The 26,811-nt window shown below is 34.5% G+C and overlaps 1 protein-coding gene across 1 annotated transcript in view; it reads right to left on the reverse strand.

Annotated features, from left to right (window-relative positions):
• Window positions 1-26,811, reverse strand: part of LOC110835906 (kelch-like protein 10) — a 101,212-nt gene that overhangs the window by 58,219 nt on the left and 16,182 nt on the right. The window lies entirely within an intron of this gene.

Genomic DNA, 26,811 nt, shown 5'->3' on the forward strand with positions numbered 1-26,811 from the left:
GTAATTCCGCCCGAAAAAAATATAATTTCTCTGACTTGTGGGCGAGTGCTATACCCACAGAAGGTTATATACCACCATAGGCGTGTTTCTAACATAGTTTAACAGCCGACGCTGAGAAACAAATACGCATCTTCGTCTTGATTGGTTCCGACGAGTGAGGGTCTTCGCGACTAGCGATATCTTTAGGGATAAGTGTAAACTGTGTTCATATAACTTCACTTCGCTGTTCGTAGATGTCGCGAATGCATATTGATCCAGTTTTCTTTTTAGTTACAACCCCCTTTTTATATTACCTGTTTGAACATTACTGCTACACAGGATTTAGTAGTAGTATATTTCAGAAGTTTCAAACGCCATACAAATATTACAATAACGATTTATCATGAGGTTGCTCTAAACAATCACACTAGGCGGTAGAGTCATGTGGCTTCTGGCGTGTGACAGTTACGTCATGTCCCGCAAGCGACATTCAATAATCCGACATAACCTCACAGTAATGAAACTGGCGGAAAATGTAATGTGTATTATAAACGCACTGGCTGAATCAAAGTTGCTTTGTGATTGTAACTGTTACGTAATAAATATTGTGACACAAATATATTCCAGATATATCGTTAGTTAACAGAAATTATTTAAGAAGAATAAAATGTCTTTGTCGTAACTTATGCTTCATTATTGAAAAGTCAATAGGTTCACACTCGTTACTTCTAAAGACTACATTTGTGGTTTAATTTAAAGAGTAGTGTAAAATACGAAACATTGTTAAGGAATTGTTTCTGCAAAATGTTTTTTCTCAAAATAAATTAAATGAATTCATAACGTTAAGGTTGCGTGGATCCACTTATCCGTCTCTACATTTTCTTTACGAAAGCAGTGAATAGATTTCGGATAAATTTAATATTGCAAAGCCTTCACTAAAATTGGCCGGGTGAATTTAATTTGGGTTTGTAATAACTAAATAATTCATAGTCGAAGGTTTCTGTCAACGGTGCGAAACACTGAGGTAATGTTTTTGGAAGTTAGTTCTATCTCCATCTAAAAGGAAGATAAAATCTTAGTCTGGATCCCCGTTGAGTTAGTCACAAATCTGGCCAACATATTCGGCTCTTTTCCTCCTTTCACCTGAAGACGGAAGTAGAACCAACATTCTAAAAGTTGTGGTTCCATTAACACTTATACGATAAAAAATCCCTCCCAAATTAACACAATGTAAATATTTCGAATTTATCATAAACCTTGAATCGATATTTAGGTCGCATGCGTTAATCTAAAAAGTTGATCGTAAAAAATTTAACACAAACAAGTTGAGGTATAATTAAAATCTAAAATATTATAACATTTAATTAAAATATTTTTAGCACATAAAAATCTGTTTTAGTTATATAAGGCGTAGACTAAGGTGGGCACCATATTGTTATTTATTACAAAAAATGTAATTTGAGTTATGTTACAGATTTAAGCCTCCCTCAAATAATGCCTTATGACTTCATGCAAATTTTCTGTAAAAAAATTCTTCCCGAATTTTGAACTGGATATATTTCTGTATAACATTGTTTTAGGATACATTTCAGATTTTCTGTCTGGTTACAATATCGTTATGTAGCTGCCACTCATAAGTTTTCTACCCTGGAAAAATGCTGTATAACAAAAGATGGAAGGCAAAAGTCAAAACTTATTTTTGCCAGATGAGAACCATTCTGAGAGGGGTGATCTTAGTTACATTCACAGTAGTTAAAGAATTAAATTCCGACCCAAACAATGGCACACACGGTTAATATTTGGCTATGAAATTCAAACTGTAACTTCAATAATGGACTTTGGCAGCAATAAATGAACATCAAGGCGAATGATGTGTACAGAATTGCAACAGAAATAATTTATGGCCACATAGTGTGAACGGATTTACAACACATCACATCACTGGCAAAATCTAAACTGAATTCCACGTGTAATTTCTATCATACTTTTCTGCATTATTCACAACTGATATCAAAGAGGCCATCTAAGTGGAAAACAGATTTATACCTTTAATAACACATCCTTTTCAATAACATATTATAAATCGCAGTACAAATATAGTGTGAACAGACTGCAAGCACATAACACCGAGTTATCAAACTCTGAAAATAAATTATACGTTTAATTTTGTTAATAGTCTCTGCAGATTTTGAGTGCACTGTTCACCAGGAAATTTCTGTAATTGCCACCTCGGAAGGGAAACATTTGGATCATTAATAAATAAACTGTGAAGAAACCACTTTAGTGTGCCAAATCGTAAAGTAATACGTATTTGAATAATATTCGTATTCGATGACATCAAGCCCTGACATTTACTCTGTGTTTGTAATGGAGGAAAATGCTTATAACGCAGCAATAATCTCTTATCTGGTCTACAAAATAGCGTCCTTAACAGAATGTTTATTACTGTGTTCAAAAGAGACTAACGACTGCCCCTATTATAATCCAGAAGAATCCATTGCCCACCACAAGTTATTTCTTCGTAAAATATTTTAATATCATCCTACGTTCTACGCATAAATCTCCGAAGTTATTTCGTAACTTATGATTTATAAAAGGTTTTCATTTCATAGGTAACCAAGCAGACAAGAAAAGTCTGTATCAGTCAAGATTAGTTCAGCTGTAACCTAAGAATTTATAGAATTCGGAAACTGTAATCCGACAACCATACTACACTGTAAAAGTTCTATGCGCTGTGACATAGACCGCTTTAGCACACGTTATGTAAATTGAATATTAGCAGATTCGCGGTCACTTCCTGGTAACTGTTCCCATTACAGTGGAAACGGCTCAATGGCTGAGTCATCTACAGTTGTCCTTGCCATCTCTGGCGCATGGCTTGATTGATCCTCACACTAACCCTTCAGTACTCCAACAAAGATACTGCTCTCCATTCTATTCTCATTCAGACCATAGATTTCGAAATAAATCTCATTTCAGCTCCGCCCATCAGAAATCGCAATACTTTTTCAACTAACGGGTGTGAAAGTATAGTTATTGTGTTTTAAACCAAAACAGAAACTGTAAAATGTTCCTTACGGTCAAAATAGTTTTACAGAAGAAATCCTTAATCTGCTTCAATTAGCCAGATACAAGTTTTGAACCAGTCATACTCTTTCCATGAAATATTTTTGGAAAGTAATAATGCCTTTGGAGCAAACCCAACGTAAGCTTTTACGTCCTTACCTCAAATATTACCAACATGGTGATAGTAAGAATACTGGATTTATAAATAGCACTATATGTAATCAAGGTGAGTTCTGAAACACTGTGTGGTGGTACCATGTAACCCTAAAATTCCAAATATTATTTATGGTTAATTTAAAAGAACAAAACTAAAAGTAAGACATAAAAGTAATTGAAGATATAAAGAATAAGAAACCCAAAAAAGCAAAGAAATAAACGAAAGAAGGAAGAAATGGAAAGTGAGTTTTCCTTTTTTCTAACGACGCTTATCTAAACTGTACTATGTGGCGCTGAATGGAAGGTGGTTTATGAATTGTGCTCTAGAAAGAATTTGAATTAAAAGTGGGCGTATTGTAATTTAAAGTACTATCTCACCATTTACCAGCAGGGACTCAAAGAATGCACAGAAATCATTTGTCAGAATAGCCGGTCTTTGGACCGAGATTCGAGCTCGGTATCCCTGAATAAACGACAAGAGTTCTAACCACTCGATCGCGACGTTTGGTAGAAAGTAAAAGGAAACAAATCAAGTAAAGAATAACAACGAAAGAAGAAGAGGGAAAATGAACTATGCTTAGCTCCGCTTCAGACTCTCCGTGAGCAAGGAGGTAATAACTATGTTGATTGTTAGAAAAAAAAAATTAAGATTACTTCTCCGGCCATGTGATGGATTACCTCAGGTGAGCACGAAACTAAATTCACTTACATGACAAACCGGGCGATAGTCAGTTGCGTATGAATATATACACTACAGCAGGTATCATACATACAAACGCACGTGCCAGCAATGTTTCATCGTCTACAGTTTAATGAAAAAGTGGTGTGCTGTTTAAGCCTTTTACAAAAAAATATTTCCTTCAAACTTCATACGAGAATAAAAGTCTAATTTCTGAGGGGTATATACAGGAAGACTCAGCTTTACAAAAATAAAATCCTAATACTGTCTGTGAGATTTCGGATAAAATTCCAGGTAGGGTTTTGACAACAATCCTGGCATCTCTCAGCCTGGCTAATATGAATATAAGAATTTCGAAAATTGTACACCGGACGCATTTGAAAAATATTTATATCTTGCACTGTGTTTTAGATGGCAAACACTGGATTAGTATGTTATGTAGACAGGGTTGGTTGGACAAACTTACCACCAGAACTGAAAGGGCAGGGACAGAAATAAGAGTCTGACCTTTCTTGGTTAGAGACACACGGGCTGGAATGACTGCAGCTCTGGTCGCCCCCCCCCCCCCCTCCGAACCGAGTTCCATTTGCATCTACTTGCTCTCAGATCTCTATAGCCCAGTGAACTATAACCTGTGGTCAGGCCATTCTAAATATTCATAGCTTCATTCATATTTCACTTGTCGCGCTTCCAACACACACAGAAGAATTAGCTTACTAATGGGATGGGGAATGTATTCAGAAGCTTGTTGAAAATCCAATAAAATGTAAATATTCATAACTTCAATACATTTATGTCCTCGCCAAGATTTCTGCGCAGCTAAAGGGCTAATGAACATGCTGACAAGCATCATAATTAAAATTAAATAAGCAGAGAATTTGTGAGAACAAAATGTTAACTATAATATTTATGTCTAAAACAGATCAAGTTACAGGAGACTGGAGATAATTACGTAACTATGACCTTTACCCAATGCCTTGTGATGGATAATCTGGTTTTATTAAAATTATTAGAAACTAGGAAATTTATAAATAAATATGGTATAATTAGTCAGCCAGTTAAAACAATTTTTGGGTCTATAACAAATGATCCATATGGGAAAAGACTTAAAAAGGATGGTTTCTGATGATAATTTTAAGTTAAACATTATTTCTTCGCTGCTGATTAGACATCCTCAAAAAATATAGCAATATCATTATGATTTCTGCATTTATTTATTTAATTTATTGTTCATTTAACGACTGTAAGTAGCTCAGACTATAGAGTGACGAATAATAGGATAATCAATGTTCAAAGCTACGGAATCAAGCGATTATTGACTACTCTAAGGATGGCCTATTACCCCGACACTCGCCTGGAGATAATGAGGAAAATCACGATATTTTTCAGTCAGGATATCCTGTATCTGGGCCGAGAATTGAATCTGACACCTCCTGAAAACAAGGCACGTCTACGGAGAAGTTTCGTACACAATCCTTCCCGAAAACTAAGTCAGCGAAACATCAACCTGAGGTCGTTTGACCTCGTATGGGCCTTCCTTAGTACGTCTGTTTTGTTTGGGTGCAAAATGTTATGAAGTGAACGATACTAAGTCATCTCATCATCTGAATTGGCAGAAGTTAGAAAATAATTATTTGAGTGAATTTTGAGGAGCTTCAAATTTTGTAAGCCTGTTCTTCACAATTATTATGAAGGTGGTCAAATCGAATAAGACTAGATGGTCTGGGCACGTGGTACAAATACGGGAAGTGATAAATTATTCTCAAAACTTCAAATGAATATCCTGAAGACCGCATATAAAAGCTTTGCACAGAAGTAGGTATAGTATTAAAATTATATTATGGAAATGTGTGTGTCAGGATGTGGAATTAAAATAGTGACAGGCTCTTGTCAACCTGATATGAAACTTCGGGGTTTATAAATATTTCTTGAACAGCTAAGAGACTATCGGTTGCTCATGAAGTTTATACAAACCAAAGTTTTTCGTAAAAATTGAAATTTAACCCTTTCACAGGGACATCATTTTCGGCTCTTCAGAAACAAATGTCATTTCACTTTATTGCTTTTATAGACAGACAAGGGTATCGGAAAAATTTGCTGCACAAAGCACTGAGACTTATGGCTGCCGAGAAGTGGCTGTTGTGTTGCAGCTTATCAGCAAAAACACCGTATTTTAAGTATGAAAACATGTTTGTCCTATAAAGAGTGAAATGAATAATTTAAGATATAATATAACAAGTATTTTTGTGATTTTTACAGTTCAGCATTACCAGCTGCTAGGGTAGTGAATCCTATCAGGCCAAGACAGGCTGGAAATATAGCTAGACTGGCGAAGACACAGAATTTTGTTGGAGAAACCTCTTAGACAACAACCACTTGAATACCAAGGTATTCCTTAGTCAATTTTTATACAATTAATATAACAATCTGGCTATTATTGTGATAAGTTGATAAGTTATGGTAAGGATACAAGTTAAATGGAACTGGTACTAATCGTGCAGAATTACATGCTATCCTATTAGTGGTGTTCAATATTCGGATTCTGTCTCAGAAAATTAGTTCAGTTTAAGGTTAAATCGATCAGTGTTATGCTAAGAGAACTGCCCTAAGATTCACTGTCTCTCAGGAGAAGTCACAACAGCAATTGCATATGTGACTACGCTTCGACTATACTTTCTTGGTTGCCTCCAGGCAAGTCTCGCTCTTCGAGCAGTTTCCATCCATCCACAGAGACAGGCAGCGTGACTTAATCTGGAGCAATTCCGCGAAATAATTTGCACCCACTGTGAATGACATTTGCATAAGTAACGAGGGAGAATTCCAGGGGTCCCGTGTACATGGGGGCGTCTTTCAAACGTTCCACTGAGACTGGAAGAACATGCCATCAAGAGGAAAGGACTACCTCTGAATAGATACAACGGAATTAACGGTTCGCATGAACAGAAATTTTAATTTACTAATTCAAGAAATGGAAACATTATAGAAATCAAATTAAAAATATATGTTTTGTCCTAGAATGAATTTTTTTCTGTTCGGAATCATCCATTTGCCATGACGTTCATTAATTGCAGATATAAAGGCCTTCAATATACTATCTTCTATCCACTGGAGAACAACGTATTATGTCAATTGACGAACAGACAGTTACAGTTGTCACCTCAGTTTACAATCAATAACTCTGCATGTTGTATTTATGCTATCTGTTTGATTCTCAGGGTAAGGAGTGGTTATTTAATAAAATACATTAAACAGTTTACCTTTATTCTTAAACATTATTTAGATGATCTTCGGTTTCAAAGTGTTAAGCATTTTGATTGTCTCTAAGTAGAATGTGTATAATAAACGAAATAGATATATCATAAAGAAACCTGCAGATGTGCCGAAGATCGTTTAAATAATGCTTAATTTTCCAGTCCTTAAAGAAAAGAACGCACAACTTTTCACTGTTGGAAAAATCAACTTGTTAAATTTGTTTGAGGAAATAATAACAGTTTACGAGAATCATATGATACCCATAAAAATAAAATGACGATTTATTGACTGTGGAAGAGGAATATGTAGTATATGGGATTATATATTATATTTATATATTAATTTACGAAAGTGACAGGAAAGACGAACTACCAGTTATCGTAATTTATAAACACAATACAGTTTATTGTACACAATTATGTTACTTCGATTTACATTCTCAAATACATTTTTAAATAAAATCTTATTTTATAAAGCTCATTGCTAAAAATAATTTATATTATTATTCAAAAACTAACAACTCCAAACTATCAAAATCTTTCCTTATTCCAACGAAGTCATTGTCAGAAATTGGCACGGCTCGTTTAAAATAATATAACACAAAAGTGTTAAATCAGGGACTAACATAATTTAACCTTACAGCAATGATTCATTTACTGTCAGATTGTGGCTGTACATCTGACTTTCGGCTCGGTCAAATACATATTAATTTATGAAACAGTCTATAACTGCAAATAAATTGAAATATATTTCAAACCCCTTCCTCGCACGCGGTATAGCCATTGTTTTAATGATGGACGTAGTAATCACCTCTGAAACGTCTGTAAACTTCTATCGGGCTCTACAGCACAGCAAACCAGAAGGCAGCCTTTCTCAACCCGATGTAGCTTTTCAGATCTGTACGGGGTCTACGTCAGTTATTTCGATGGCATAGCGACAAACTCAAATCGGCTTATTCACCCAGTTGAAGGGTTAATACATTGAGCGATATTAATCCATATGGGATACCAAAAGTAAACCTAGTAGCCAGAGTGACGTACGTGTAGTCACCGCAACCATTTCATATTTAATACACAGTTGATTAAAATTAAACCACAAATGACATTTTGTAATTACACCAATAAGCAAAGCAAATTAATTGCATGGCATATTTAGCATATTTATGGGACAAATGTGTAATTGTAACATTCTCACACGTAATAGGTTTCATCTACCGTAACTTCATGACATAATTTCACGTGGATATATAGACTTGCTGACAAACAACTTAGTCGGTAAAGCGAATGGCTACGGAGTATCGTTCATATCTATTATTTAATGAAGAGTAAATTAAATTTTCGCTGTCAATATTGAATGTGTGATTTTGATAACGTTTTGTTATCTTAGCTTTCTTTCATATCCGAGGAGGATGTTGTCTGTTAATAATGATCAACATTTAACATCTGTTGGTGGGACGTAGTTCTACTTTGGGTAATGAGAATGCGGTAGATGTGAGAAGATTAATTACCGACAGAAGTAGAAACTTCAGTAGAAAGTTTATGATGCTTCACGAAGAGCTGCAACAAGTTGTAATCGTATGCAGGAATAATCAGCTTGTTTTGCTTAAAGTTAGTGATAATATGCACTGCCGCCCCTAATCCACAGAAAGCATAACCTAGAATTTAACCGTTTAACTACGAAGCACGGTTATATTAGTTACGTTTATATCCTGTATGATGAGCAAATGAGAAACATTTTCAATTTCTTAATTTAAAAAAATTACACTAGCTGTTAGTATATTCATATGACTAACCAAAAGAACAAAATTATGTCTGAACGTTTCAAATCTAGTCCACATTTAAGAATCTTCAGTTGCAAAGTCAAGAGTTTTTTTTAATTGGTATTTCTGAATGAAGGTAGATTTAGTGTTATTTTATCTCATATATTCATGTCAATATCTATAATTAAAAACATCTGGGTAAGAACAATTTTCAGTGCTAGCAAAATATGTAACGCTAAAGTGTTCACAACTGAATATGATTAGAATATGCCAAGTAAGAGGACATTAATATTAGGATCTGACTTTAGAATTCATTCCGTTCCTATATTTAGTAAGTTGCTTTATCCTACGAAATTTCGGTAGTCCAAACGATCTTATCCCTCTTGGTCCATCATCTATTAACTGTTCAGAAACACGTTTTGATTCAATTCCTTCAACATGACATACAATTAAATTCATTACTCCAAATTCTTTACTTTAAATTGAATACATTTAATTATTTCCTGATCCCTGTATTTCTAATTGGATCCTTTAGTGTACAACCATCGACACTTCTAACGCGTGAATTTAACTCGGTACCTGTAGTTATGGCACTACATCAAGGATAGTAAATCAAATAAATACCATGAAATCCTGGAGGTAGCTTTCTTAACGTGTCTATTCTGCTACTGGAATTCCTCTGAAGAATGCTGAAGAATGAAGAAAACCCTGGCGATACTTTGGATCTCCAAGTTCAATATAAAATTTAAGGATTTAACTGCTGTTCAATGTTGACGTTAATCCGTTGGCTGATAACCTCCTGTAGATGTGAGTTTTATTGTCAAGATCCATATTCTTTCCATGTTTATGAACCAACTTTTAACATGAGAATTACAGCCTAACATGTCTTTAAAGTGTGGCCATAGTTCAATTTAATATTGGCGAGGCAGTAAAATGTAATAATTTATTGTTTGAAACAGAAGACAAGAAAGAGAAAGAGAAGGAATTTCAAATGAAAACTTCTTATGGATATTCAAAATTACAAAACGCATACGCGCAAAGTGGCTCATGTGATTTGTGTCACACATAAAAGTGATCCCCCAAGGGCGTCTGAAGCAGAGGGACTTTTCATTCATCTCCAAATTCCAACGATTAATAACAGGTATTATAAAATCACCTCGTGCAGTAAAACTGCATTAATCCTATCGTACATTTTGTTTTGTAACAAGCAATACATTAAAATGTAATCCAATCAGACGTATTTTAACCAAAGTAAAGGACAAATTTAGGAGTATAAAAGTCAGGAATGTGCGTAAGTTTGTGTACAAGTTGTGTGTATCGATGCAATAAAATAATTAAGGAAGCAATAAGATTGATAAGTAAAATAAATAGTACATTAATAAATAAACAGGCAAGTAATGTGTACAAATAAACCTTAAATGCATTACATAAATAAGAATTAATTTTATACCTTGATGAGTACATAATGAAACAACTGTTTCACGGAAAAATTCGATAACAAAAAAATTATTACATAATTTTTCGATCAGTAGGAATGGTTACAGTATTTATTATCAGCCTTCATAGGCTAACAATAAAAATAATTGTTCTGTAACGCAATGAGTAAATTACGGTTTATTAGCTAAGAGTAGCCTATTATGAATCATAATGCCTCGTTAAACCGCATTACGGTTCTTTAATTAACTTTAAATGAGTTAATAAGCCCCTGAAATCCCAAGTCCCAACTCGGATAGCCAGTTCATTTACATGAAAGAACTTCTATGATAAGCTGTTTTATTTTCATTAGTTTACTTTTCGTTATAACTTCTCAGCTTTGTGACTTTAATCTTTCTGGGTTAAACAGAAATATGGAAATTTATATTTGTTATTCCTTCCAACTTAAACCATTCAACTTTTACTTTCTATAAGAAAATATAAGAAAACTAAGGTGTAATGTTACAAAATCCGATTCACTCTTACATTCAACATAATCACAGCGTGGAAGAAAATTCAGGTACCGTCAAGGAAGTTTGTTTTTACATTTGTTTAGTTTTTAGTAGAGTGACTTCAGAGTTCACTGTCCCTCGTCACCAAGGCACCGTACGTCCACAAATAAAACATCCTCCAGAAGCTATGAATGTACTGGATAAAGAGTTATAAATGCTAGATACCGTACCATACAATATTTAAGCGAGATCACGACAATCATAGACGAAATCCCATTTATCAAGTTAAGCGTACAAAGTTCATCACGCAATCATGCATGCATCACGCAATATTAACGACAGGATTCCTAAAAAATATGTTCGAAAGATAAATTTTCTTAATTTTGAAAGCACATACACAAATGCATTTTATTATTACCAATTTGTTCCGAAACGTATAATGGATCTGTTAATTATTTACATTATACTTAAAACACATGCTCGGAAGGGCCATTAGGTTCCCCTTTCTCATAACTCAGAAACAAATATAAAGCTCGGCATATTTTATTTTATTTTTAATAACATAGACGGTGGTAGTGCTTCTATGGTCCACTATAGGATTATTATTTCGTCATATTTTCGTAGTTTTAAATGGTAAATATATAAATCAAAATATGACAGTGTTTACTGCCTTAAAATATTTTAGTGACATATCCGGTTTGATTCAGAAACAGTGACATGAAGTATATCTAAACAGTGTTATGTAAACTTAGCAAATTTTTCCATTTTAAAATACATTTAAACACAAAACTCATAATAATATTTACATGACACTTCAACCTTCGAGGACCGATCTCAACAATCACAAATTTGCAATATGTACCATCACTCGAATCGCTGAGAGATTCGAGTGTCAAAACAGCATTACAACAATATTGAGGGGCATACCACACGAAGGCTTTAGAAGAATAATATTTTTGAACATCAAAACATTTTACCACTAAGACATAAATAGATAAAGGTATAATAAAATATATACATTTTATCAAGCCAATTTATAATCAAACATAATTTTTACTACAATGATTAAAATATTAAACCCAGAACTTTATGCCTTCCCTGCATTGAAGATCCGCGATGAATCATAAATCATATGCACAAGGTGTTATTAGGTTCGTTCCTTTACAAAAATTAGTATTTTTCTACTAGGAACTCCGAGGATGGAACTGGGTAAACAGAAGCTAAATGCCCTTGGGCATTAAAGGAAAAGATAGTTACCCAAAGATTAAACAGCAGACGGTGTGATAGGTTGGATGGATGGTAGGCATGAGAAAACAAGAAAATCCTCATTCAAATATACCACTTTGGAGACCGGGGAATAAGATTAACGTTGATTACAGACAAATGCAGTAGATTTAGAGGATGTGACATGGACTGAAATGGACAGGCCTGGTGCAGTTTTGGGCCAAATGGAGAGTATCAAGTGATTACGGTCTTTAATCCTGTTCTGTGGAAGTAAAACTTAGTGAACGGTAGAAAATCACTTAGTTACTAGTAATTTGTCTGATTAAAAGTTGTCTAGCTGATGAATCAGTAACCGTTGACAAACAAAAGGGTGTCTGGTATTCAATAGAACTCACTTTATGATATAGTTACTTGCAGTTACTGACATATTCTAAACTGTCTTATTTTCTATCTCTGCTCATCTCTCTTTATCTAGACACGTAATTAGAATTCACCATAAACTATCGTCCGAGAAGATTTCACTGGCTTTACTACCGGTTAATACAGAGCTAATCCCTATCTCCGGACCGGAGATAGAGTCCCATCTCCGAAACGTCGAGGTTTTTTTATTGATTTTATTTAGACTTGGACGATGGTTAACATCCATAAAACAGTTTCCTTCAAGTTAATTATTGCTGAACATCCTCTAGCTATAACTGACGAATCTGAATGCAAAATGACAACTACAGAGACAGACCAACACTACTCAAAGCAACAAAGAATCTTAAATAACTTTGTTAATCCACAAAATTTCTCTCTCTCACACACCGACTTCGCTGTTTCTATGGTCCACCGCCCGGGTTTCAACTCCCCACTCCCCTTACTCCATTGTACCACCACCAAGTTAGCTTTAATTCGATATTTAAATAACTGAATGTGTTAGAATGAGCGAAAGGAGACGAAGGAAAGTACGTTAATGAGTTTGAACGAAGAATAATGAAGCATCCCAATGAAATTCATCTGGATTTCCGTGCTTTTACTTCGTCCTTATATTACGTCGTGTGTTAAAAGGAAGAAAGGCATAGAAAAGGAAGAAGGAGATGTTAAATTGGTTATTTTTATTTATTTCTATGCAAAATGTTTACGAGCAAACTTGTTCACTGACTTAACAAGAATTTTGATGATTTAAACTAAAACTTCTCTGGTTACAATAATATTTCCTTACTTCATTTCTTCTGATATTAATTTATTTTGTCCGTCCTATAAGAAATTATGTCGCGACTATATATTAAGACAGTTTCAAATAGAAAGGTGCAGTTATTGACTGTAGTGGGGAAAATTAAATTCCATGTTGTCTATATAGATAATAATCCTATGATACAAAATTTATGGAACAGTTTAGGGTTACACATATCGTAAAAAATTAGTGATTTTATAAAATCCTAAGATTCATCGCCGTTTTAAAACAACAGGTGAAAATATTTAACTCCTTCACGGCATGTCTCTGTAATTTGGTTCAACTTTACTGTTATCCTCACAGATGTAAATAGTTGTCCAAGTCCAATTAATTTATATTCATTTACTAAGTAAATGCTATATGCACTGGTTTTTTACGTCAACACACAAACAATATTAGATGAGAAGTTTACGTAACAATACACTACAATTCATTGCCAAACAGCATTTCTCTTCTAAACCATCAGTCATTTTAACCTTATTTTTAAGTTCCTGAATGTAGAAACTTGGGCATGGATAAAGGCAGATATTAACATACTAAGAGGAATACTGATGCTATTTTTAAAATGTGCACAAGGAAAAACTAGAGGAGATAGAATGAAAACATTACAATTAGAGAGAATATAAACGATTTTGAAAACAAACGAACAAATAGCATAATCGAACATATGGACACGTTTTAAGAATGAACAAAGAGAAAGCTTTAAAAGTGAACCTAAAAAAATGTACAAAGGAAAACCGAGATCAAGTTGGGAACTTCATGTTAGTAAATTGTCACTCAGAGGGAAGAAATTCCATGGAAAAATAACTGACAAGGAGGTGTGTGAAGACAAAGGACAGCTGAGGAAGGTTAGTTGTGAAAAGATACTTTTAAAGTGGAAGAAAAATAATGTTTTTAATATTACCTTCCGTTTTCCATTTATTTTAACAAATAATATTATAGAGATTAACCAAAACTCTGTACGCATTTGATGTTTATCACTTTCCTAGCTAAGAATGTGAAATTTAGTACGATACAGAGTTCATATGTTTTATGTGCGAAGTGCTTATACTGAACGCACAATTTCGAGATAGTCTGTCCTTCAGCATGTTAATCTTCAAAATTACTGAAACGTGTCCTCATTAAATATTCTATTAGGGATCTCACGAAAGGCTACCAGGTAAAATTAATCTCTGTTCAGAAAACTTAATGCATAACTTACGAACTAAATAATACTGACATCCCGTGGGAATTGGCAAAACAAAATTGAAAAGACGCAAAGAAAGTATAACCCTTTAAAGCTGAGTGATAACTATATGTGCCATCTGTTTAAAATCAATAAAGTTGAATTTTTAATTTATGGATTTCGTATGATTCTTATAATAAACAGCGATTATTTCCTTGAACAGCATTAACCAGCTGATCTTTCTAAAGGTAAAGTTCTGTGTTTCCTTCGAGGAATGGACTAATTCTTAGATACGGTTTAAACACGCTTTGGCTTTAAACGTTTGCCATACTATTAATATCATTAATCATGCTATTATTCCATACTATACTGAGTTACTGAGAGCTTCTGTAAAGGAACCGCAAATAAAGAAATCAACAAATTCGGTGACAAATCTCAAACGCTTAGCTATAGGAAAGTAATTTATGCAAGTAGGCGCGAATATCTTTGCTGTTGGACCCACTACTAACTTTAAATATACGGAATCGAAGGAATGGTTTACGCAGTTGGCTGAAGCCCGATAAAAAAGGGTGAAGTGAGAGGGAAAAGTGGAGGTATCGCAGGGACGTGGCTGGTATAGAAATGGAATCAGCTCTTCGTAGGCATAAGATACGACCCCTTCAAACAACGGCAGGCTTGATTATATTTGATTCTTCAACGCCGAGGATTTTCTGAAGAGTACGAGGGAGAACTAAAATGAGAGTTTGAAAATTAATCCGAACCAGACGATGCTTTATAACATCATGAGCGGATGGAACATGACTAGGATTAAATAAATAACTGAGGAGTATTAAAAGGAAATCAAGATGTGAGTAGGAAAAAAAAAATTGAAATTTAACTGACAATTTTTCATGTGAAAGAGAATCAAGTCAAAGGCATCAACTTTTACACTTTATAAAATTCTTGATACTAACATTTATAAAAACACTAAATATGAATTAAATATACTAAACGTAAATCAGAAGTAAAAAGATTAAAAATATAGTTATAGCGTAACAATTTTAGCGCGTTCTTCAGAATTATACTTATGATACTTGTGAAAGAAAGAGGTTTTCTTCCTCGATAACTATCCGGGTTTCGATTCCCCACCCAGTCACTTCAAAGGGAGAAAACGCAAGTAGTTTTTTTGTGTGGAATGTCCCCTATAACTTTCATTGGATAGCAACCATAATCTAGTGGCACTCTACATCAAATTTAATGGAAATCATTCTAGCCGACCTAGAGTTGTTATAATCATATGGCAGATGAATGTGACCATTTTAATGAGCACTCCGTATGGTTTCAAACGGACCTAAAATACAAAATTGTTTATGGGCTTAAAAATCACAACATGAAGAAGGATGAAACCGATGGGGTAAAGTTCCACACATTAAATTTGGCAATAGAAGTTGGTAAATGTTCAAGCCAATCCTGCTATTAATTTCACTCCAAGATAAAGAACTTTGGTATAAAAGTAGCATGTGACCCAGAATCGGTGTGGACTAGATGGCGTAAAGAAAAATCCCTGTTTTGAATCGAAAGCCTGTCGTCCAGGCCGTAGGCAATTGCTATAATGACTCAGTAATTAACTCTACAAAGTGTCATCGTATCATTATATCTAGTATATAATATCGACATACGACGTATGTATTTCTATATAAAAATGTCACATCACCGTACGTTGAGATTCGCATGAAGTTATATCTTCATATTCGCGTGATATCATGGTTAAATCTCTGCCCTTAAACCGGTTATCCTGACAGAATTTTGGCGTAACAATTTTCTCAAGTTAAACGCCTACATATTAACGGTATTGTGTATATACATGATGCTGATAAACAGCACCCATCCAATCCACCATAACTGGAGAAGTTTGCAGCTATATCGCGGTACACAGTTCAGATACCAACTATTCTTTCTACGTTTTTAGTGATAGTCTTTGTTCCCATCAGCCTAATGGTAGCACAGTACATCCTTTTCTACAAATTTACCTACATAGCAATTATGAAAGTTGGGAAGACCAATGATTTTGAAATAAACGGTACGAAACATTCAAAGTACTTTGTCTTCTCTTAATATATTCGTGAATTCAAATTTTATATTTTGCTGTTATTATATAATATTAATTTTTTTCCATTTACCTTGAGTAAAACAATATTTTAGTTATACTTTTAGTATTATGTATATTTATATTGCCCTGATTTTAGTTTAGATGAATTTCTTTACAACAAAAACATTCACCAGCAACATGAACATACAACAAACAAACCTATGAAACGAGCAAACGAATATATATATATATATATATATGTGTGTGTGTGTGTGTGTGTGTGTGTGTGTGTGTGTTTGTTTGTTTGTTTGTTTCCAATATATATAAATATATCTTTCTACTGATTTATATAAGACATCCAAAATGTAACGTATTTGCATGAATTCAGCATTAAAAGTGGGGTTTGGGTTTCAAAATACCGTGTAAAATCTCTGCAGACTTCCCTAAGTACATCTGTGTTCATTAAAATATTCAACAGCATGTACGAATGTAATCAGTCTTAATCGTATACTGAAATATTCATGACCTGCTAATAGCTTCGTTTGCTAATCACAAAACACTGTTACTTGAAGTAATAACACGGAACTGGTCCTCGTTTACGATTGAAATGCTTACCGCTAGGAAAGCCTCATGTTCCGTCAGTAAACAGTGAGAAGCGAACTCCCGGGGTTTCTAAAGAAAATGGTCTTACGTGTTGAAACAAGTTGAAATTTATAACATCTAATTTTATGAAAAATGTAAATAAATACATACAAAAAGGAAGGCAAGAAACACACGTTTAAAGATATAGAAAGAATAAACAGAAAATGAAATAAAAGCAGAGAAAAGAAAGAAAGGGGGTGACAGAAATATAAACAAAATAACGAAGAAAAATAAAATAGAGACAAGACGAAAAAATAAAAAAATTATGAAAGCAAAATTAAAGGATAAATTACATAATAAAGAACTTAGTAAAGTACATTTTACTCTCGTATTTTGGATTTCAAAGAGAGAAAGGGAAAGAGCGGAACAAATAAGACAAACTAAGACAGCAAATAACACTTTCATACGATACCTAGTGGATAGAGAAATATCTCAGAGTCTGGATAGGAATGGCTAATGGACAAAGTAAATACTCATCGTTACAATGTCATATAGAAAAAAATGTATAAAATTCAAGAAATTTCCTCCTACTTTTTCTATGCAATAGATCATATACGTTCAACTTTCATACAAGTTTATTGGTCAAATCTGAAGTTCAACATTCCCGCCATAAAACCCGGTCCATTAGAACCTATCTTAGTTATAACGATCCAGTCCAAACCCTGGCGCTGAATTTAATATAACGTTCATCGTCTAACCAAGATCTCATATCCCGTCTTATAGGCTATATTCAATATAGGATAAAGGGAAAGCAATAAAGTTGTAAACTGTACACCAGAAACTGGCCTACAAGAATCATAAAGCATTTCTGCGGCGATAATGTACATTGGGCAAATTCAAGGTGAATTTAATACAAGAATATGAGTACACTTTAACAATTCGTACATCTGTAACCGAAATTTCAACAAGCATACTTTAATTGTAATATATACCCTATTACGTTTTATTTATAACAGAGTTAACATCTATATATGAGCGTCGTGCAGAAAATATAAGTTACAAAATGTAAGCATAGCTTTTCAGTTCTACCGCGTTCGCCATAATTTAGCTTTGGCGTTCGTTAATAACACCAGTGACGTCAGGTATTTCTCAGGTAAATGTGTGGGCTGGGGGTTTGGCGACTGCTTGACTTTGTGATGGTGTCATCATGGAGAAATACCCCTTGTAACTGCGCAGCTGGCTGCGAATTTATCACGAAGGATATTCACGGAAAGGGATTCCCTACATCAGATCTTCCCGGCTGAAGATTCCACACTAACTTCGTCATTTGCGTGCCTTGGAACGCTCATAATTCTGCATCTGAAGTGAGCGTTTGTTGTTGTTGTTGTCGTCACATTACAATCTAACTTGGAAAATGGCGATAAAATTTAATAGACACTCGCATAATTGCTAACCCCCCTAAAAATTAAAACTCTTTGAGCATTTTATTTAAAAAAAAGAATTTCCTTTAAAATAATTTTCAGTGCGAAATAATTTTCTGTGCTATGTAACAAAACAGTTTTACACACATTTCCATACGATTGTGTACATACATTTTCTGTGAATTCAAATGCAAAAAAACTAGTAGAGTGAATTTAACGTGAGATTTATATTTAAAACGAACAGAGAACAGACTCTATAACAAGACTAAAAAATCTGAACCAAATTAGAAAAAGCAGAATTTGGATTAAAGATGAAAGAGAACGGGTAACTTTTGTTTCGACTTGTTTAACACTTTTTGTCAGCTAATTACCAACTTGTCACTCCGGTTTCCTCAACGCTGTAAAGCAGAAAGATATGGACTTCTGTGTGTCTGGCAACATTACAATGAGAACAGTGTAACAGAAGAGCTGGGACGTCAATCCAGTCGAGGGAAACGCGAACAGGCAGTCATCTCATGGGTTAGTGTGAAATTCAGTGTTTTTAAAACACAAGGTAATGGTGAACTTCAGAAACGGCTCACACAATAGTAAGCCGGAACAACATTTTTCCACCTAGCGCCTCCATATTTAAGCACAGCACAATTTATTTCGTATACACATTGCATGTAAGTATAGTTATAACCCTGTTCATTTTATGACAGAGGTACTCTGGTGTCACCGGCTGTAATGACTGGCAATTTTCACAGTTTTCCTCAGTCTCTCATTTAAATCTAAAAACTTTCGTTAAAAAAAGGCATAACGAACTTAATCCAAACCCTTACTTGTTCATTATTCATGTTACTCTTCCAATTTCATTAGATGTATAAAATCTCTACAGTTGAATAAGTGTTGTTAAATAAAACACCAATAAGTTAGCAAGTTCATATAAAGCTAACACTCAAAATTCGTCTTCGAGAGAAACCAGGTTCAAATATCGGAAAGATAATTATTTTTGTACGGACGTTTATCGTGGATTTACTCAGTTTCTACACATAAATTAATTCCAGTGAAACGTTAACCTTTTACGAGTGGTTACGATATAACTGTCGAAAACACCTGGGTAAAAAGTGAGAGATAAATAGATTTTTCATAAAACAAAATTGCTGTAACAAGCTACTCTACTCTTAATCGTAACCAGATTATACATTTAACGTAATGTAACTTATATATTTGGAAACATGTCATTAAATATACATGCATTACACTTCTTGATAATACAGTAATTTACCTATTGACATATATTGACAACTTGAAACGTGTGCCCAGTCAAGTAACTTTACCTTTGCTTTCATGGCTGTGAAACATTGTTGAACAGTAACCAAAATATTAGAGCAAAAGATAAAATAACCAGACCTAAACGTATTTTTTTGGAAGTGTAAGATATTTTTAAGTTTATTATATGTTATATAGGTATTAGATAATATTGTATAGAAAAAAATGCCAAACTCCTCGAAGCATAGTCCTTATTAAAATCCATTAGTTTCTCAGCTAGCCAAGAAATTTACAAAATCTTATGGAACAATTGTCATTACTGTGTTCACAAGAGGTCGCCGATGGACCCTACCATTAGTAAAAAGAACCCAGTCCACATCGTCAAATAATTTTTCTGTACATAGGATTATATATTTATGGTATGAACTCTGTATGAAAAATCTGGTTAAGCTTGCGCATTGAAATATTAAGTGCATGCACCCAACATAGACACATAACTTATCGAAACACGGGATAAAAACTAGCAGTACACGACATCTGTTTCAATTTAAGTTGAAACATGAGTACATCACAGTCACAAACCTGTGAAATGATAATTTAATGGAATGTGATTTGGTATGTGATAGCAGAAAAGTCTCAGAGATAAAACTAAATTATTGAGATCGAGCGATCGATTTGTTTCAATAAAATGTGTTCTCCATTGTAGCTTGTATTTTCCCTTGAATACAAAATTAAGCACTCGGTTGGACAGGACTTAAATACTGCACGCTGTTCCGGCCATAAAGTGTTCGGATCGTATAATACGGATTTTTTTTCAGTGGCGTTTTTCATTGACGCAAACAGGATACATACGCTCGAAAAATGTAGGTGCTGGTTTTGTTTAAAATTAGACGCAAAACCGCTGTTAAATATAGATACAGAGTAGTAAAATAATTTGTATTACATAAAAAATGGTTTATTGTGAAACATTTAAATATCTTTTACTACGAATGTAAAGTGTCTCTTCCGGAATTAATAAAAGTAATATTTGTCACTCGTTATCTGTATTCAGACTAGGGTTTTAGACATGAATTTTTAGTGCGGGGATTTCTGTCGTCAAATAGCAGCTAAATAATTCCAAGCCAGAATTACAAATGACATTCGAATCTCACATCCGGATATAAGTTAGGGCTAAACTTCTGTGTCCTTGTAATAAGTGACAGAATTGTGTTCGTTTTTGCGACAAGGTACGTATGAATTTCCGCGCTTATCATTAATAATTACGACATATATTTTACGTTAGACTTTTTAGACCTAATATCCTTCTGTACTGACGTTCAAAACCTCACAATTTCGGTTATTGCTGTCAAAAACAAACTAACAATAATACGCTTAAACCTTTTCATGGTGTTATTCCAACATAAATTCTACTTAGAACACTAAGATTCTTTAAATTCACACACAATTAATTTATGAGACGTGTGTAATTCTGTTAATGCCGGTAGCCATGTGATTGAGCCTAAAACAGGAAAATTTTGTTGATCTCATCGAATTGAGCAGTACATATATCAACAAATACATCCTCAGCAAAACTTTCTAAATTTTCTTTGCGTTTAAGAATCGGCAACGAAAAAATCCCCTTGTCATTGCAATTAAATTATTATTTTTGCTGTTACCTAACATAGCTGAGTGGTCAGTACTCCTTCGTATTTGGAATGTCCCGGGTTAAAACCTTGACACGTAGATCGACTATCCTGAGTGAAAACTTTTGTGGCATTTCTCATTATCCCTCCCTTCAGGTAAATAAATTTCGGGGCAATATCTTAAATTAAGTTACGACCTACTCATTCCATATCTTTTACAACTACTTATATTAATCTTTGTATCATTCAAACCTATGTAGTCTGAACAAATCGCAGCGTCGTTAAATTAACTATAAATATACATTAGTATTAATTTTGTGTAAATGTGTGTTGTAAGGAATAGGATGTATCAATATCCTCTTGCTATCTTCATGGCAATCTAACTTATATGTGAATCGTACAATCGCGTGAACGAGGTTTTGACGACAAAGCCATTATACGAGGTGCGATCGAAAGGTTTCTAGACTGCGCGTATAAAAACCCGTACACTTATCTCAGGTATTAAATTCATCCATCACCCTCGAAGTAGTTCCCCTGGGAGTGAACACAACGATCCCAGCGCCGCTGCCAAGCCTGGAAGCATCCCTGGAAATCTTTCTTTGTCAGCCTGTCAAGCACCATCTGCGATTCTGCCTGAATCTCTTCTATCGTCTCAAATCTCATTCCCTTTAGCTGAATTTTCATCTTTGGAAAGAGGAAGAAGTCACACGGAGCTTAGAAAGGAAGTTGGGGTCGGTTCTTGCAAGATCTTTGAGCTCCTGACAAACGAGAAGTCGATTCTGCTTCTGGTCCTCAGACAGGATGCGTCGCATGTGGAGTTCTTCCTTTAGAATCAGCTGACAGGTCCCATAGCCTATTCCAACAATGTCGCACAAGTCGTTGATGGTACGACGTCGATCTTCGTGAATGGCCTGCCGAATCTTCGTAACATTTTCGGGCGTTGTGCTTGAAGATGGTCGTCCAGAACGCTCGTCATCATCGACAGAGGTTCGGCCATTTTTAAAACGTGAATTCCACACAAACGTTTGTGCACGACCCATTGCGGACTCCCCAAATGCTTGCTTTAGCATTTAATAGGTTTCCGTAGCCGTTTTGGCGAGTCTTTGGCAAAATTTGATGCACACGCCTTTCCGAAATCGCAGGAGGGTCGGTGTAATGCACTACCAAAACGCCCGTAACTAAGAAACAAATGCTAATTCGATGATGTCGGCTGGCACACTGATTCACTATGAATGTATTCCGCACCCCCTAGCGGCGGAAGCTCGTGCTACATCCGGTTCGCCCTCTATTGACACAGTCTTTAAACTTTCCGATCGCACCTCGTATTTCTAAATAGCGTAGAATGACCCGTGAAAGTTGATGGAAATGAATCTCCTTATGTTGAATGACTTTCAATATATTGATATATTTTTAAATCGAATTGAAAGTACCAAATTTATGTAGTATCTTTATAAGATAAATTAAATGTGAAAACATCATCACGGCCAAACGCACCAAAATAAAACTGGCCATCTGATTGCAGACTCTCGCGATACGCAGATTTCACCAGATCCTATCACAGACTCGGTCACAGCCTCATTTGCATTTTTTATTGACACAATCACCACCGTCAGAACGTAATTTCAATTATTTCAGCATCGCAGAAACGGGGATTTTATACAGTCAAGCGTGATGGATATTAGGTGCATGTGAAATAAGTCTAATGATGTACTTTCGAAGCGCGAGGGTCAGAACCAGAGGAAGAATTCCCGGTATGAAATTGCACAGTACCGAGAAATGACGGTAAAAATCACTACATAAATAACAACATAACCCCAGGAGACATGAATATGTATCTGATATGGAGGAAACATTATCATAAATATAGTTGATAGTTTGGTTCGAATTTTGTTGTAAATGTGTTATGCGACTGTCGCTGAATATAGAAAAATGAACCTACAAACAATATCGCCAAAATATTATTACGTTTTAAAGTCAAATTCCGTGTTTTATAACAGTTTAAAATTTGTTAAACACACAAATATTCGTAGATTTCTATATAACAACGAGTTGTGATTTTCAGCTTTTATAAACGGCGTACTATTTAAAACGCAACCCAACAACTGCCAATACTGCAGTACAAAAATGAAATCAGAAGCAGTTTCAACCTCGTCTAAGAATCTCCCAACCTCCCTCGTGACCATTCAAGGTCACACTTTTTGCTAGGCCGATTCTCGCCAATTCCGCGCAAGTTTGCATTAGCTAACATTGTGTATTCGTGAGCAGAAGGTTCGTAAACATTACACCGGAATCGTTTGCTGCTGTTCGTGATTCATTTAGCATATCGACAAGAAATGACAAATAAGATATTACCTTGAATAGTAAAATTTACGGTGGATGCTTGTCTTTGTGTAAGTAGACATTTTTAGTGTCTGGTGTAACGCTGGACTATCAAGTTCTTCCTAACAAATAAAAAGTAAAAATCAACTAGTTTGTCTTGTAAATTTGATGTCACCAAAGATTACGTATACTTTCGTAATTAGGTTTGATTTTTATATGGAACATGCTGAATGAATCTACTAAAAGTTCGTAAGTAAATGTCACATCATCTGTACCGTAATGACTGGCTTCTGATTACCGAAAACCTTTACATTTGTAGGAAAATAATTTATAGAACACTCGGTATATATTGTTATTATCTGGATACTGTGGAAAATATATTGCACTTTTTAAGCCCTATTCTTTGAATTCAGATATTTTAAATATAAAGTAAAAGCCTTTGACTTTGTTAGAGTACAAAAGAACAGAGGTTCATAAATCATCAGTTGAAGTAAACGTAAAAATCTAATACCAATTTACCGTTGAACATTATAATCAGTAGAGCTTAAACTTCCTGCCAGAGATAAAAATATAATTGGAACTGATTAAATTGGTAAAGTAATGCACGTACCTCTGGTAGCATCGGCTTCTCTTTGATTAGATTGCAAATATCCTGTATTCTGAATTAAAAAGAGGGAATGTGGTTTTGTGACCCCCACTCACACCCCCACGTAATAGCAGACAGGATCGTTAGCATGTTTCAGAGCAGTCTGATCTCCCTCGAAACTAATGAAAATAATTATTTGATTCTAGTGCTTCCACAGCATAAAGAGAACGCAATGCTTTTGAACTTCCATAGCTTAACAATTAACATAAGCATGTTCAGTCCAGTAATTAATAATAATTACAGATAATGGTAACACGGCTCAATTATTCTGTATCTTGGGTTCGAAATAAGGATATTATATAACGAATAGCCTTGACATATTTATTCTTAGCCTAATTTCGTTTGGTTTGAGTAAATAAAGACGGATAAAATAGACTGAATATTTAGGACAAAGAGGAAAAAATTTAGCACGTGAAATGCCGATTATAAAACATGGAATGCAGCAATTTGATGTACACAAATGTAGAAAATGTGTCACATAATATAAAGCTGAGTGTACTTAAAACTAGTGAGAAAATTGTGTAAAGAATAAAGAAACATCACTTTTTGGAATCAAACTCTGGCCATCCAGCCCACCACTAATAACATCACTGAAATATCCTGACTCAAAAAAGAAAATATATGAATAAATGATAGCACATCTGACAGTACAAACTACGCACAAACTGAAGAAACACCGAGTAGATTTTCACTGACGGATTTCTGTGAATGAAGTGACGAAACCTTGAGTAAGATGGGGGATATTTTAATCTTCTGATTAATTGTCATATGTTGAAAGAAGAGCCTACATCATTACATTAGTATTCTGGAAGCATACGCAGTGCGATGTGATAAAACATACATAAAGCCTACAGCAGGTGTTTGAAGGCACCGACTAATATGAGCCAATCAGTCATTCATATAATAAAAATTACCGCGAGCTCATGGGTATTTAGATGTCATATCCAACGAACTGATTGAACGTTAGTCCACAGTGATACATAGTTATAGCTTCGGAACAACCGAACTGTCATCACGAATTTATTAAAATTTCGTGGTCTCCTCTAGCACATGAATTTGTTATGCAACTTCAATTTCTTGTATTTTGATTCCGACTTAATATAAAGGTTGGTGTGGGGGGCAAAATTAGGTCCAGAATTAAATATATTATATCTCCGAAATAAATAAACCTGCCAATATGATAAGAACAAAACTTGAAAACAAACTTCAAACAAGGTTGAGGTTTCTATCATTGTGATGTGCTTCCTAACATATCAGAAGTGTTATTTATTTCAGTTATTTCTCTTTCTCGCGGCGTAATTATGACTCATTCTGCTTGGTGAATTCTTAAAAGTACATGAATGCGTAGGCGTATAATGTATCTGACGTTCAAGGGAACTTGATTATCACCGAAGGAATACTGGCCAAGTTTCGATTTCTGGAAGGATGCTTGGGATTTTTTGACACCATCATTTTAAGAACGGTTTTGAGATAATAAATATTTTATCCTCAAATGAGTGTTTGGAGATTGGAAACATCGTACACTTAGATGACTACAAATGTGGACAAACCTCATTGGTCAGATCAATATGCCGCACTCAACTGAAAAGAAACAGAACAGGAAGGAAGGAAGGAAGGAAGAAAGAAAGAGAGAGAATCAGATAAATAAGGAAACATGAATTATAAAAAATCATTATTTAACAAACTACTTCAACTGTGGCGGTGACTGATGATATGTGATTAAGGCCTCATTTGGTGGATTGAAATGATAAGGAATAAGGCGGCTGTGGCCTGATTAAATATGGTAGAACGTTATTTTTCTAAAAAATCTTAATAAAACCACGAAAGCCTTCAGACATGACTGACATTCCAACAAAGTAGAAGTCCGAAATTTTGCCTCTTTAATGACCTTACCCATTGACAAAGAATTATCTTTGAATCTTAATATTTTTTAAGATTTTCTGATTTGTTTATCGTCAGTATAAAATAACTTCTGTCACGAGGATCCAGGTTTTAAAGTATCATAACTGATCTCTGAATTACTGAGATAGTGAAGCGATGTTGTATGAGTTTTGAACTTCGCCTATGCTATTTTCAGTATTCCTGCTCTGTGGTATTTACATATGTTTGATGTCTTCCTGGTTTACAAATACGCACGAGCGATAGGTTGCAATATATCTTTGAGATATAACCATTATAAAGAGGGAACAGTACAAGAACGTGTAGAAATAGAAATTCTAGACAGTAAAATAATTGTTATAACAATTGTAACTTACAAATCATATTTCTCTTTATTCTATGCAATTGCAGATATTATATATTCCTACATGCCGAGAGTGAAACACATTTATCAAATAGAAAAATGAATATGGATTTTGTACTTTTTGGATGTAAGAGAGTATTCCTCCTTTCTATCCGACAGCGCACTAAAGTACAGTAAATATAAATGTCACATAACACAGCATCATGCACTAAATTTATATTTATTCATAAAAGAATATT

Source organism: Zootermopsis nevadensis, unplaced genomic scaffold (genome assembly GCF_977971745.1).
Source record: "Zootermopsis nevadensis isolate Lab colony 2312 unplaced genomic scaffold, Znev_1.0 Znev_ptg000022l, whole genome shotgun sequence".
Classification (NCBI taxonomy): domain Eukaryota; kingdom Metazoa; phylum Arthropoda; class Insecta; order Blattodea; family Termopsidae; genus Zootermopsis; species Zootermopsis nevadensis.